This window comes from Passer domesticus, chromosome Z (assembly GCF_036417665.1).
Source record: "Passer domesticus isolate bPasDom1 chromosome Z, bPasDom1.hap1, whole genome shotgun sequence".
In the NCBI taxonomy this organism is placed as follows: Eukaryota; Metazoa; Chordata; class Aves; order Passeriformes; family Passeridae; genus Passer; species Passer domesticus.
This window is the reverse complement of record NC_087512.1, coordinates 69,168,972-69,183,822: the sequence shown is the minus strand read 5'-3', so window position 1 is coordinate 69,183,822 and position 14,851 is coordinate 69,168,972. Positions and strand designations below refer to the sequence as shown.

The window sequence follows — 14,851 nt, the reverse complement described above, 5'->3', positions numbered from 1 at the left end:
GGTCGAGCCCCAGGCTGGCTCAGCGGTAGCGGCGGCGGCGTCCTCGGCTGCGGTGCTGGCGATATCCGCGGCGGTGGGACATGGCCCGGCGCCTGCTCCGCACGCCCTGCCGCCGGGAGTGCCTGCGGCTCCTGCTGCGGCTCCTGCTCCTGCTGCGGCGTCCCCTCCGACCGTGGCAGGGCATGATGGTTTTGGACGAGTGCTGCGTGCGTGTCTGCCCTGCTTTTTTATACAGTGCCGGTGCGGAGTACGTTGTGACAGAGCCAACACCAGCCGTGAGGTCACAATGGAGTGTGCAGTACATATGCATTCTATTTCTCAGAAGTCATTAAATATGTATAAATTGCTCGAGTCTGCACAGTTAGTTTCTGGGGGTCTAGTTGGGATCTTTAGAGACCCTGCGTGTTCACTAAGCTTTTGAACTTTGCATGCTCTTCCATATAGTAGTCATTTTCATCTTGGTTATCTGAACTGCAGAATGTGTTCTTGAAGAAACTGTATTGCTCTGGCTTGGCTTGGGACACAGAGGGTTTCAGAGCTTTCAGTGTTCCGCTTCCCACTCCTTCCTCCTAAGCTATTTGCAACAATCCCTCACACAGATCCTTTCAAGATTTGTCTTGAAAGTCTCACTTCTAAAACTAACTTTCTTTTCTATGATAATAATGTTTGTTATTACAAATATTTGCAAAATATCTCATGAAAGCTGAAATACAATGAATTATCACACAGAAAAAAATGCAAACAGCAACAATTTCAACACAGGTTATAAATACTTCTGTAAGCCTTTAAAGGTCTGGTAGCCATGAGGAAAGCCTAGAGTGGGGACTTTTAGTCTTCTCCCATTCTTACATTCCTTTTTCTGGTTGATGATATGCCAGATTGTTGGATATCAAACTAATCAGCATTCTTGTAACAAATCCAGTAATTTCTAACCTATACTCAGGGTTCAAGGCAATAGCTGTCTTTAGCACCACGTCTTTTGTTCCAGGAGTACCACCTGTTACTTTAAGGTTCTGTTCAGGGATAACCAGTGACCTCCTTTTTGCTCTAAACCAGACATAACCATGTGCGGCACATAAACTGTCACATTTTTCCCCATTTATTTTCAAGTATATTCTATCAATCAGAGGTTCCTGCTCTGAAATGCATTGGCCATCCCTCGAGTACATTGTTCAGTTATTTTTGAGAAATACACCCAAAATACCACAGGGTTCTTTCCTTTGTTCCCATTCTTTGAGCTAAATATGGGTCTACTGTGCAGGGCAAAGGCAATCATGGATGGACAGTGCAAAGGTTTCCATCAAATCTGGTAACTCCAGAGCAGGGGTTGTCATCAATAACCTTTAAAAGATATGGAAAGGCTGTTGGACATTCCAGAGTCCAGTGTAACAACCTCCATGGATTCCTTTCATGGTCCATACAAAGGCTATTCCAACAGTCCATAACAGGGGATCCATACTCAACACAATCCAGTCATACTCAAAAAGGCACTCAGTTCTTTTACAGGTCTGGGCTCTAGTGTTTGATAAATTGCTTCCTCCCTTTGTGTCCCCAGCCTACACTGTCTTTTTGAGTGTGGCAGCCAGGAGATCAGACATGGGTAGATATAGACATGGACTTCAATACTAATACAAGATATGATTAAAAATAAACTTTGGATGGAAATATTCAACACATTTTAAACAACATGCTTTATTACTTGTCCCTGTAATGCCTGGACAACTTATGGCTGGTACTTATTTTTGGTGCCAGCTGACTGAAATCAGGAATAATCTTGGGTAAGGGGGAAATGACAATGAAACCATCAGAAACTGAGTATAAAATATTTTTCTACATGTGTCAATAACTTCAGTGGCCACTTTCAGTCAGCACAAATGTCAGCCTAGAATTTTGTTCAGGGCCAGCACTGCCTCTTCCATGTCAGCTCCTCCTGCAGAGCCCGTGGGGGCCTGGGCATGCTGCTGGCTTGTTTCCTTTTAGGAGACTGGGATGAGGAAAGGTCGGGGGGTTTTGTCAAAGAGATGATATTTGAGTGACCGTGTATGTGCTGGAAGCCTCACAGACTGACGAGCCCATGACAGGACCGCCCAGTGCTGGGAGGGCTGCTCCTCGCTGCCCTGGTTAGGGGTGTTAAGCTGCTCCTTCACCTCTGAGAGAGCCAAGTGCAGCACTTTAGTGCAGAAACCTTCATTAGGCCTGGTTTGCACAGCTGCAGCAACGGGGGATGGTGAGGTGCCCCTTTCTGCACTTGGAAATGAGCTGAGTCAGTCATGGGCCAGGGCAGGGCATTCCCCACCTGTGCCCATAGTGAATTCCCTCTGCCCTTACTGTGTCATCTCCTACTGCTCAGTGACATCCCACCCAGCCTGGAACATGGGACTCCCCATTTCCAAGGACACATGGCCATTTGTCACTGGCACATGGCAGGACCACTCAGACCCTTCGGTGGCTGCAGCCAGAGCGGAGGTGTCAGAGTGACAGCAAATGTTGTTCCAACTTGGTTGGTTCTGGCACATGTTGTTCAAGAGGCCGATCCACACATGGAGTGGAGGTAATTATTTACAGTTCTGTGCAGAAAGGGGGGCTCGTGGCCAAATTCACAAAGCCTGCACCACAAGAACCAGAGTGTCTTAGTATTTGTACAATTCAGCAAAGAAAGGAATTAGTGTTCATTGACAGCAAGTTTCCAAGTTCTCTTCATAATTAGTATTGTGTCTGCTGTTGGGTAATTTCCTCTTACTTCTCATGCCCAAAAGTGTGCATGCTCAGTCTCTCCCTTCTTATTACTGAGAGGTCTCTTGAGTGCGTGGCCATAGTCTGCCCCTGCTGGAATGACTTTTTATCCTGTCGGAGCTGATTCAGCACAGTTGCAATGTTGGCTTCATCAGTTTGTCCCTTTTCTCCGGGATTCTTCCAAATGTCCTTGTGCCCATAAATCCTCCATTCTTTGTGTCCACCATCAGTGGTACATCCTTCTTCCCAAGCCTTGCTAACCTCCCCTGTGTCTGTGGTCACTGAAGGCTGTCAAGCCCTCCACCCCAACAAGGCAATTGAGCCAACAAGTAACCTGCCTTTCAAAGGCCTGGCCATCCCTTTGAGCTTGGTAGCTACTTCTTGTTTCATGGAGGTAATCTCCCTTCTTCTTGATGAGCCTTGAAAGTCACAAAGGAGAAACATCCAGGAACACATTTTCCTAAGAAGTATTTTGCATTTTGCAGATTTTGCAGTAAGATCAGTGTCTGTGGGAGCGGGAGCAGCCGAGGCAGAGCGGGGTGGATGAGCTGCGAGCCTGGGCAGGATCCAGTGTGTTCCGCAGGGCCCCCAGCAGCACTGCCATGCCCGTCAGGGTGACCCAGAGGTCCCAGGACCAACAGGTGAGGGGCAGCTGTGGGGCTCTGCGGGCTGGCAGCGGGTGGGGGCTTGGCCATGGTGTTGGTGTCAGGTGCTGCTGACCCCGCAGGACCTGTTGGGCAGGGCTGGGGCCCCACTGCTGCTCCAGAGCCCCTTGGAGGCAGCTGTCTGGGTGGAAGCCACTCACAGGGATGACATACAGGAGGTGCCAGTGGAAGTGGGAGGTTTTCTGATGGATGTGGCACTCAGGGATGACAAAGAGGAGGTGCCAGTGAAAGTCACATTTTCTCCATGCTGTGACACTCGGGAAATTCATGCTCTGGGCATGGCTCTTGCCCAAAATGCATGGATTTCTCATTGTACCATGTTTGTAATGCACTCACCAAATATGTCAGGATAAGAGAAAATCTCTACCAGTATTTTTTAACATTAGGAGTAGCCATCACATTTTGCCTGGCTGTGGTGCATGGTGGAGAACTCCAGCCACATGCATGCCACTTTCAAAGCTTTTCCACTTATTGATACTTTTTTAGCAAACAAAGAAATGGCTGTTCATTGGTTCTAAATTACAACACTCTCCTCATTAATTAGTCTTCTGTCTTGTTTTGGATATGTATGACTCCCTTCTCTTGCCAATTAGTCCACATTTTTCAGTCTCTTTATTACCTTTTTTCCCAGAAAAGTTGGTTTGAGATCTGAGGCTGAAATGTCTTTATTAGTTTCTTCTCTGTCTGCTGGCTACTCCAACATGTTCTTGGAGGGCTATGAAGTCTAGATTCCAGGTGTCCAGCCTTTTACTCCCTCTGGCTTTGTTTGTTGAAGGTTATGAGGGTTACTTTAGCAAAACTAAAAGTTTTGGTGATGCAACAATCCAACTCTAGGAACAGACTGTCAAAGACCCTTAGCTACCTTCTCTCTAAAGGGGAAAATGCTAAGACTAATACACTGCTTGTGATCAATATGCTGCTTATGATTGATTAAGCAATTAATGACAAAGTTATTTAAATAATAAATTAGGAAAAAGGTATGGTAAATAAGCAATGAAAAGCTGCATAAGTAATCCAAGATGATGTGTTTACTACCTTAAGTGATTTGTTTCCATTTTTCTATAAAATGCACAGAAGCTTTTAGAGCATACTCATTTCTTAAGCTGATGTAAAAGGATGTGAAGTTCAGGGGACTCCCTGTTCCCCTTCATGCCCAGTCCCTTCCTAAGCTCTGCCAGCAGTGATGATTGAAACAGAAATCTTAACGGAATTGTGTTGAGGCAGCACTTTGTGCAAATGACAGCGACATGGATGAAGGATGAACAGTCTCACAAGTAAAATATTGGAGGATTTCATAAAAAGACTGTTGAATAATGCTTCTACAGATCTTTGCAAGTGATCATCTGATTTCATTAAAAGTTCAGGCAAATTTCAGATGAATAGCTTTTTAGCTTCACTGTCAGGCAATTTTACTTTCAGAATGAAGCATTGGATGGCAGTTGGTTGTGTTTGTTATAAAATATGCCTATGCCAATAGACAGTTTAGTGATTTTTGAGCTCCAATGGAATGGGGCACATTCTGTATTAATGATGAGTTCAGCCAAGCAACCCAAATTTTGTTGTATCTGACTAAGGATAAACTAATTCCATTTTACATCTATGCAAATAATTGCATCTAGAGCTGAGGAAAAGAGAAAGGGTTTTGGTGCCTGTTACAGTTGAAATTAATCTTTTGCAGTTGAAGTTGTTCTTGGAGCTGACTCCAGGATGTGCTTTCATAATGCCAAAAAAATCCCAGGGTTGTATTCTTGGACCCTTTTTGTGAACCACTCTCACTTGGTTTGTTAGCTGAGCACTGGCCAGATCAGTTGTACTCGGGCACTTGAATTCAAGGAAAGCCTGTGCCTATAAATTCTAGCAATTGGGAAAGGATGACTTGCTACTTGAATGCTTTGGCTACATTAGAGGCTAAGTGAGAGTCGCTCTCTCAGGGCACTTTTGTAGCCGGCTGCTTTCAGAGGGAGAACTGTGTCAAAGCAGCCCTTTTTAGTGATGGGACAGCAAACCTTTGCAAGTGCAGCTCTTGTTTAAAATGAAGGGCCTAGTTAATCAGCAGTAATAGAGGGTAGACTTAAGATTATACAGAAAATGTCTTTTTCCTTTTAGCCAAATGCCAGCAAGGCATTGCACAATGGAAGTGCCCAGGATATCAAATTGTATAACCCACTTGGAGGTATGGTTGCCTTTCATATTTGGCTCAATGTCTGTAAGATTTTCAACTTGGCAATTCATTTTTGCAGCATATTCTTGGGACAGGGGATCTCTTGTGTTCAGAGCTCTCAGCTGGAGGTGGTTTGGCCTCAGGTCAGCCTTGCATTGTCTTGTCAGTGCATTCAGCCACTGGTCTGTTTTCCCCTGAGAAAGCCTGCCAGTCCTTCCTTGTTCCCATACTGAGTGATGGGCTGGAATTTGGAGCATGGAGGTCAACGTTTGGACCACATTATGCACTTAAATTCACCATCTTGGTAGCTAATGTTTTGGATTTACAACTATATTTTGGAGTACCCTAGGCACAGTGCCTATGCATAAGAATTAATTGTAAATTGAAAGACAAATGACTGTGAGGAAATCACATAGAGAATTTTAATAAGGTCATGGTGGAGAACCATGCATGATTTAATTTTTTGTCTTGGTCATTAATAAGTCAGTGTTGCCACATTACTGTGTTGGGTTCTTTTCAGGGAAAGCAAAAGGAAATATTGATGTCAGCTTCCCAGCGGATTCCATAACTTCCCACAAAGCACAATGTGCTTAGGTGCTGCCATTTGCTGTTAATCTGTTCTCAGTGCTGTTTCTCCAAGGAGCCCGGCTCCAGGCAGACACCAGGTGCACGTTGCCCTTCCAGACACTCAGTGGTGCTGCCTGCAGCGGTGAGCTGAGCCAGGTACAGCCAGCTGCCCTGAGAAAAACAGGCTCTCACCTGGCTGTGGCTGTGGTCACCTGCCTGCAGGGACATCCCTGCTCCTGCAAGTGCAGCTCTTGCTCTGCCTTAGCTTAGTGCAGAGCATTTTAAGGCAGCACCATGGTGGCTTTTTGGAGAGACAAAACGGAACTTCTGAATTTCTCATTGGGGCATTCTGTTTCACATGTGAACGAAGATTTGTGTGATTCTTGGTGGTGCTCTACTTAGATCCTAAGAGAATATTTAACATTCAGTAACTGGGGTCTGAGGGCTGGCAGTAGTGAGTCAGTTGTGAAACTTGGGGCCACTTCTGCTTTGGGCTGGAACAGAGAATCTCAGGTGTGACATGTCTGGTTGCTGGTAGGGTACAGGGTGCCGTTGCAATATGATCCATGCAGTACCAGTTAGAGACTGGGTTTTGTCACAGAATCAGGGAATATGCTGTGTTGAAAGTGATGCACAAGGATATTCAAGATCAACTCTGTCCCTGTTGTGGTGTGTTTCTTATATTTTACCCGTTAAGTTGTAAATTGGTTTGTTCCATGTACCCCTTTATTTGTAATGGTTCTGCCCTGGTTCTCCCTCTCCTTGCTCGCCCCCTCGATCCAGTTTTCCCCTCCCTGTTACCATTGGCAACCCATGTATCTGTTCCCGAGTCCCTCCCTGGTGCCCTGTCCATCACTTGGTGGCCCATACCTTCCATCTAGAATCTTCCAGTCAGGGCATCGAGTGACTGGTTCAGGGGCCAGGGCCCCTCCCCAGGCTTTTTCCTATTGGTTGTCCCACTGTGTCTTTCACCCTCTCCTCACTCCCACCTTCCCGTGGATTGGCTGAAGACCAGACTCCAATTCTGTACCCTCTCCTCTTTATAAACTACTGTTGGACCGCAGTTCGGGGTCTTCAGCCATTAGTCTTCCTGCAGTAAATAAACCTGGATTATACTCCAGCTGGAGTCTGTCTCTTCACTCCTGTTGGGTAGCAGCCCTCTCATTGCGGATCCTCGTCCCTTAAGGCAAAAGCCTTAGGCGCCCTCCTGACCGGACCCAGGACTGGGAGAGTGCCCCAGTGCTGCTGGTGGTGCTGGCCACAGCTAGCAGGGATGTCCCGAAGGGGTGATCGTCGTTCCCCTTCGAGGGCAGCCGCTGCTGCATGTCCCCAAGAATATCCTTCATAATTTAAAATCAACTTTATTGCCTTCTCCCAGCTTCCCATTGGACACTTGTTTTTCTCTTTTCCTTTCTTTTGGAAAACAAGCAGATGTGAGAAGAGCCAAAGCAAATGGTTCATGTCCTGCACCTGAGAAAAAGAGAACAAAGTCCATGAAGCCTACAGAGAGTGAACAGGATTCTTGCAGTACTGTTTGTCACTGGCCCTACAGGGACAGGGTGATTCATTTACTTGCTCTGAGGACTTACAAGAAGCCAGAGTTACTTGCTCACTTGCAGAGATATGGAGTCATGCAAAACGGCAAGGGCACCCTTGGAAAGGTCCTTCAGCAGGTGAGATTGTGGAGTTGATGGTCAGCAATTTTTCCACCACACTAATCTTTTGTTCCAAATTATCGCTTGTTCATCCACTGTTTCAATTAGATAGTAATGAGCACGTTAGGAAATGCTCCCTGTTAAGTTTTTCCATCAACTTCATCCAGAGGTTTCAAGCTGCCAGTCCATGTGACAAAAATAAAGAAAACTTCAAAACTTTTGGGCATTGTTTTGCTAGAATAGCTGGCAATGAGTAACACATTGTAATGTTGTTGCTCCTCATGCCTTACTCCCTTCCCTTTCTTTTCTGTGCACTGTTTAACTGCTTCGCGGAGTAACTTCACAGGGGTTCCTTGATTGGGTGAAATGGTTTGTCATGGCACTTAAAAGTTCTTGGGATAAGTTCCAGATAAGCAGAGAAATTCAGGAACTGCAGAGGCCAGTATTTTCTTTGAATAGAGTTGGTGGCACATCAATGGTACTTGGATTCTGCCGGGATCTTTGAGGATTGTCTTCCAGGAAATATTGTTCCAGGCAAATCCTCCATGATAGAGGTGGTAGCCAGACTTTGAGCGGAGGGTTTCTTTGCTGTCATGTGGATTAAATCTCCCTTTTCCTTGGAACTATTTTATTCAGTAACTTCTCTAGTGTTCCTCTGAATTGCACTGGTATTTCCTTATTCCAGCTAGTAATAGGATGCACACCCATTGAAAGATGCAGTGGTTCTTTCCTTCTTTTTTCAATATTCCCTGTTCCCCTAGGCTGTTGCTGAATTATGCAAGCATTAATATATTAAGTGGGAACACTTCCTCTTTAGCTAGGAAAAAAGTGGTTTGGAACCTAATCAAGGGAGGAAAATTCAACATGGATACACTTTCATTTGATCCCACAGTGACTTTTAAGAACTCATTTCCTGAACCTCTGAAGTTTGTTGCTGGGTTTGCCCAGGGCAGTGGCAGCATTTTTTCACCCCAAAGACATTCACAATATTATGAGAGCCATGTTCTGCCGTCTCAGCTGAAGTAACCCATTTAGATTTCAAGTTGATTATAGATTTTCAAGGCCCAGCCCCTTAGAAGGTAAAGGATGAAAACATTTTTTCCTGTTCCATTGCAATGTTTGAGGAGATTTCCTTGGAGGCAATGTGCTGGATGAGGTGTGAACTGCCTCAGGGTCCTGGTTTGCATTCTGAAAGGGCTGTGTGAGCAGCTCTGCACCCTGAAATGCCTTGCTCAGGCTTTTCTGGACATCAGAGCGAGTGGGGGTTTACTTTGTATAAATCTCAAATGGGCAGTGTGAGCTCGCTGAGATCTGGTACACACACACTTGCCTCCCTTCCAACACAACCTGAGTTCTGCTTCTAAGCAGTGAATCCCTGATTCTGGGTATCTTTGTTACTTTTACATTTTTTTCAGCTATGGAGAAACAGACATCAACACAGACCCATATTATAAATGTCTATCATGTTTTCAAGGAGAAAAGTCAAAGTTGTGATAGATGGTGGTGGTGTAATTAGATGAGTTATTCAGCGTGCTGCAGGGATCAAATTGATGGAGACTTTCCCAATGGGTTTTTCTGTGGAACTCTGAGCAGGTGTCAGGTGATGAAGTCTAAACCAGCACTTTTGATATCAGTGCTTTTGAGGTTTTACTTTCTCATTTTACCCTTTTGAGTAACTTTGTATTTGTCTTGAGGAAGGTATGAACCTCCTTTCTTTTCAAAGGAATCATCAAGGCATGTGCATGGCCTTCTCACGGCAGGACTTTGCTGGAATGAACCCTGGCCCTGCCAAATGAAGAGGGACTCTGGGCCCTGACCAAATTTCCTTACACATTATGGCACTAAATGTTGTTTTCAAAGGAACTGTTGCTAGGTATGAATGGAGATTCTTGGTTGTTTCCAATTGGTGAAACATTAATATGGTTTAAAACTGATGTGATGGGGGAATAATTAAGCTCTGTGCAAAAAGACATTGTTGAGTTCAAACTGGGTGCTCACAAACAGCTGTTCAGGACCAATCATATTTCTGTAGTTTGCGTGCAGCAACCATAATGAAGGTTTGTTTTCTGAAATGTCTGCCTGTAGGTAGCCAAGTGGAATCCAAAGGAGAATTCCTTCAGTCTGAAAGAAGATCTGTTTCAAACCCTTCAGACTGATTAGCCTGGATACACTGAGACAGACAGTCAGAATTTGAAGTTAATACTTTCTGGGTAAATTCGGCCTTTCGGAGAAAGGGAAATAAAAGGGCTCTGGAAATAAAGCCTAGATTCTTAGAATATGCTGAGGTAGAAGGAACATGCCAGGATCCTGGTCCTGCACAGGACACCATGAGAATCACACCCTGTGCCCAAAAGAGTTGCCCAAGCTCTTCTTGAGCCCTTGCTGCAGTGACCACTGGCCTGGGGAGCCTGTTGCAGTGCTCAAGCACCATCTGGGCCATGACTGTTTTCCCAATATCCTGCCTAAACCTCCCTCAACTCAGCTTCATGCTGTTTCCTTGAGTCCTGACACTCAAGGTCTGTTTTCCCTGCAAGGAAAGACCTATGGCAGTTGATATTTATGCTTTGTAACATGAAATATTGGATCATCCATACAGAAAATCAGCTCCATCTCAGAACCCCACCAGCAGCAGCCAAGCAACATCTCCAAGGCCTTCTGAGAGAGACACTCCAGCAAGACCTGCTCAGGTATTTTGTGCATTATTAACATTCTGGACTGTATGGTAAATTTTATCAGACTTGCTGGTGGTGTAAAAGCTGTAGTGTGAATGTGCAGGGCCTTCCCTTTTCGGGAAGACTTTGATGGAGCTCCTGAAGGAAGTGTCTTTCTCCCAAAGCATTTTAGCTCCAGACTTGAAGTAGGACTTGCTTAGTGCTAAGATGAGAAAGGAGGAATGAGATAGAGCCTGTATTTACCTGCAGTTCTTCCTGGTTTGAATGCTCTTTTTAGTTAAGAAAGATGAGCTTTCAACCTTGGCCAGTTCAGAAATGCTGCCTTTTCAGAATGGGAGCAAAAGCTGACCCTGCTCATAGGTTCATGAATGAATTATGTTGTTGTTTTTGTTGCAGAAACAGCCTCTGGCTTCTGACTTGACCAGTCCTGTGACGAGCAAGAAGAGGAGAATTGGTCACCAGCAGAGTCATGTCCAGGCAGCAGCTGGTGGCCACTTTTCTTCCTTCCTTCTGCCTTCCACATCCTTTTTCACTTTGGACATGTCTCCAAGTGTTGGCTCCATTTCCCCCCTGCACCCATGTGGTGCAACAAACAGAGAAATTTCAGAGTTCCATCATCCCAGCGCCTGCCAGAGTGCAGAAGGAGACCCCCAATTCAAATGGGAAGAAAACTGAATTGGGGAGGCTGAAGCAGTTCCATCCCTTGGATTTCGATGAAGGTATTAATGTGCTGGTTTTCCTGACTCCTGTGTGCATAACTGTGGTATAAAGATTTGGTTATTAAAAGAAGCTTCTGCCCAAATTAAGGTGCAAACATGACCCTTTTCCACAGCCAACAGTAAAAATGTTATTGAACAGTAAATGCAAACTAGGGAGATAGAAAGAAATATGAGAAGAGAGGCAGGGTGAGGGGAAGACAGAGCCATTAATTAGGAAGTTATCATCCCCACATGGACCCTCTGTCCTCCAGCCAGTCCTTCCTCACCCTTGGTCTTCTTGGTGGTGGGGGTCCTCATGTCTCCTTGGAGGTACCACCTTTATAGTGTCCAAGATTGGGGTATCCACAGGCTGGTCACAGCTGTCCCCACATCTTGGGCTAGAAGCCATAGAAGCATTTTCCTCACCCACAGTATCTACAGTGGAGATTTTATCTGGTGTCCTAATTCCAAACCTTCACCTCTGTTAGGCCAAGGCTTATAGTTTCTCTTCATGCCATCAGATTCCTGTTGTGATGGCTTATCTTACGGGAGCATCCTTCTTTGACAGTGTTCTCAAATAGTTAATTGTGCTCTTGCTCCTTGTGAAAAGGGAGCTTTGAAACCGGGCACTGGATACATGAAGGCACTGCTTTACATTACTGCTCTACCATTATTCCTGCTGTATGGTCATGAAAAATCAAGACTTGTTTTTTTTCTTCTATTACATTAGATTGTAACTCTTGCTTTAATAGACAACAACAGCAAAGCCCAGAACCTGTGCTGCTGACACTTTGTCTAAAACTACATTAATATTTAGAAATTCTCCCTCTAAATAGTGCAAAACCAATCGAGAACAAAAAAATGTGAAATTAATTGGTGTTGGAAGAACCTGCTTAAAAGGAAGAGCCAGGCACTAGGAAGCCACAAGGAATGGGTTTTTTCTTTCCATTTGATTTCTAGTAAAATTACAGTTGACTGAGACATCACTTTTTCCATCAGCAGATTTCCAAGACTGCATGCTGAAGACAGAAAGCTGTTCACATTAATTTCAGACTAGTTTACTGAAACATGTCAGTCAAATCTCAGTGATTCCATGGTTGTTCATTGAACTCAGCCTTTTCATGGAAACTCCAAAAGCTGCAACAACTACAAAAACCTACAAAACCTGGGCTGTGGTTTCCTGGAGTTCTACTTTGAGCTGGGCTGTGAGTTCCTCTCCACCCTAGCTGCAGAATTTCTTTCTTCAAAAACTGTGGAAGTGGTGCAGACTGAAAACAACACTGAAAAGCTGAACAGAAATGCATAAAGAACACTTGATTTCTGATGGCAGAGACACAGCCAGTAGGGCAGAGTTCAGTTGCTTTGATGAATCTGTGGGTTGTCTCTTTTGGAGGTTGACCGTGCAAATTCCAAGCTGGGTTTAGCCTGGAGGCAGGTTTAGAGTGTGCAGATGCCTCTTGCAAGTGCTGCTGTGCTTGTAGAGACAGGTGCTTTGAGATGCTCTTCCCACATTCCTTCTGCACATGCACACAGTACCTGCAAACCTTGGGATGCCTTTGGAAGGATTTCTGCTTGAATCTATAAACACATCAGCAGCTTTCTTCAGGAGGCAGTAACAAAATTCTGCCCAGCTGGTGAAGGAAATACCTGTTCTGTGTTTCAGGTTGGGGCTTAGGCTGAAGTGATCATGAGGACTGAGCCATGAGAGCAAATGCACTTTTGGAAATGAAATGCACACAGTAAAGTGTTCCTCCAAGTGGTATTGAACATGCTCTGACTATTGATATTTCTGTCCAGGCTTATTACCACTTTTACACATCCTTTTAGACGTTTGCTATACCATGCAATAGTTTGAACACTAAAATCTACAAAAGCAAGTGGAACATCACATGACAGCTCTTTCCTCAAGATTTAAAGCTCAGGTGGCCTAAAGATTGGCAAGAATGGCTGAGTTTAACAAGATGACTTTGTGTAAACAATGGCAATGGAAGCTCATAAGGAGTATAAAGGATCCTGTGGGTCTTTGATGCTTGGCACAAAATCTCAAATGGAAAGCAGAGAGAGATTACCAAGATCCTGAGTGTTCCTTCCAGTTTCCGCTGACTTTTCCTTATGCAGCTTTTTAATTATCATCATCGTAATTCTTCAACATTTCTTTGGAAAAAGAGCTTTGAGGTTATGTGTGCAATGCTTCCCAACTGCCTTTGAGAAGAGCCAAAGGGCGATTCACAAGTGCAGAGCTGTTTCCAACCCCATCCTGCCACGTTAATGAGGAGCACTCGGTTTTGGCTGCAGGTCATTGGAGCCTTAGTGCCAGTAAGGCCTATAGAATGGAATTGGCTCTCCTGATGACAAGAGTGCAGGCACTCATCTGAACTTTGGGCCTCTGGAATTGACAGGGCAGTGGGTATAAAAACATGGCATGAGAAGAACCTCAGCTTCCTTCTTTCTTGTTAGAACCTCGATGTTGGTCTCTCTCAAGCTGTTGTCTTTTGTGAAGCTGCATCTGTTGCTGCATGACTTGAATGGCTGTGCAGATGCCACCTCATGCCTTCAAATAAGAAAAACTGAGCTGGGGCTAACACTGTGGGAATGCACAACCTGTAGAATAAAGAATAATAACTCTTTCTAAACCATGGGATAGGCTATTGTGGATAAGGTCGTGTGTGTCCTATTATTAAGTGTTGTTGCTTCTTCTGAAATATTTATTGTGAAAAGAAAGCTCTGAAGGACTTTTTCAAGACTGTCCAGTGGGGATCTTTTGGCTTTTTAAAGATCTCCTGATGAAGAGTGTCAAAATTCTGCTTTTCTGCAGGAACAAGGAAAGATACTTCCATTGCCTCCACATGCTCTGCAGCAACCAACCAACCAGACTACTTGAGGTGCGTCAGATAGCAATTTGCTCTTGCCACTCTCAGTGGGGTGCAGTGTCCATCTGTTTCCTGTGCAGAAAGGATGAGTTTGAGCAGGTTTTGTTGGGCCTCTGAGGCTCAGAGCAGAGGTGAACACCGAGCTGAGTTAGGCCCAGACGTGCCCTCCCTTCCTGCAGTGCAGTTGCACAGGCTCAGCTGCAGCAGTGGTGCTGCATCCCCTCATTGCATTTGCAGGACAGGAGGGAGAAGTGTGAGTGTGTATGTGTGTGTGTGTGTGTGTGTGTGTGTGTGTCTGTGTGTGTGTCTGTGTGTGTGTCTGTGTGTGTGGTATAAAGCACTGGAAATTGCTCGCAGCTTCTGTCAGAGCAGTGATGTTGGCAGGGGCAGCCAGGCCTCCTGCAGCTCTGGGGCTCTGGGGCAGCTGTGGCCTTTGGAGCAGGCGCGGCAGGGCCCCGGCTCACATTGCTCCAGGACCTCCCAAAAAGTGGAAAAGCATCTCTAGTTTTCTTTTCAAAATTATCCTCCACACTAGTCAGGTATATCATGCATCCTTGGCACAAGTTGTTGTCTGTCCTGCTACTGAATTTCAACTTGTTAAAAATTTACTGCTTGTAAATTTTTAAGGGTGGTTTGAAGGATTGATTCTGATGTGAAGGGAGTTTTTGTCATCCAAGAAGAACCAGACCTTCAGGCCCAGAGGAGCAGAAGCATTGGTGTGAGAGTGTTGGGATGTGGCATCTATTATTCTCATTGCCATTTTTACCTTGGATTTGTATCATGAGCTTGATAAACCTGACACCTGTTGATTTGAGGGAGAAGGGAATGAA

The 14,851-nt window shown here is 45.0% G+C and overlaps 1 long non-coding RNA gene across 2 annotated transcripts; it reads left to right on the top strand.

Moving 5' to 3' along the window:
- Nucleotides 1–7,491: 7,491 nt before the first annotated feature.
- Nucleotides 7,492–14,296, top strand: LOC135290511 (uncharacterized). Of its 2 annotated transcripts, XR_010353279.1 has the most exons (4): nt 7,492–7,799; nt 10,378–10,468; nt 10,850–11,172; nt 13,967–14,296. It is a non-coding gene; the product is annotated as an uncharacterized LOC135290511 (long non-coding RNA). The 2 variants fall into 2 exon arrangements; XR_010353278.1 differs by lacking the exon at nt 7,492–7,799 and having other exon boundaries at nt 10,255–10,468.
- The last annotated feature ends 555 nt before the right edge of the window (nt 14,297–14,851 follow it).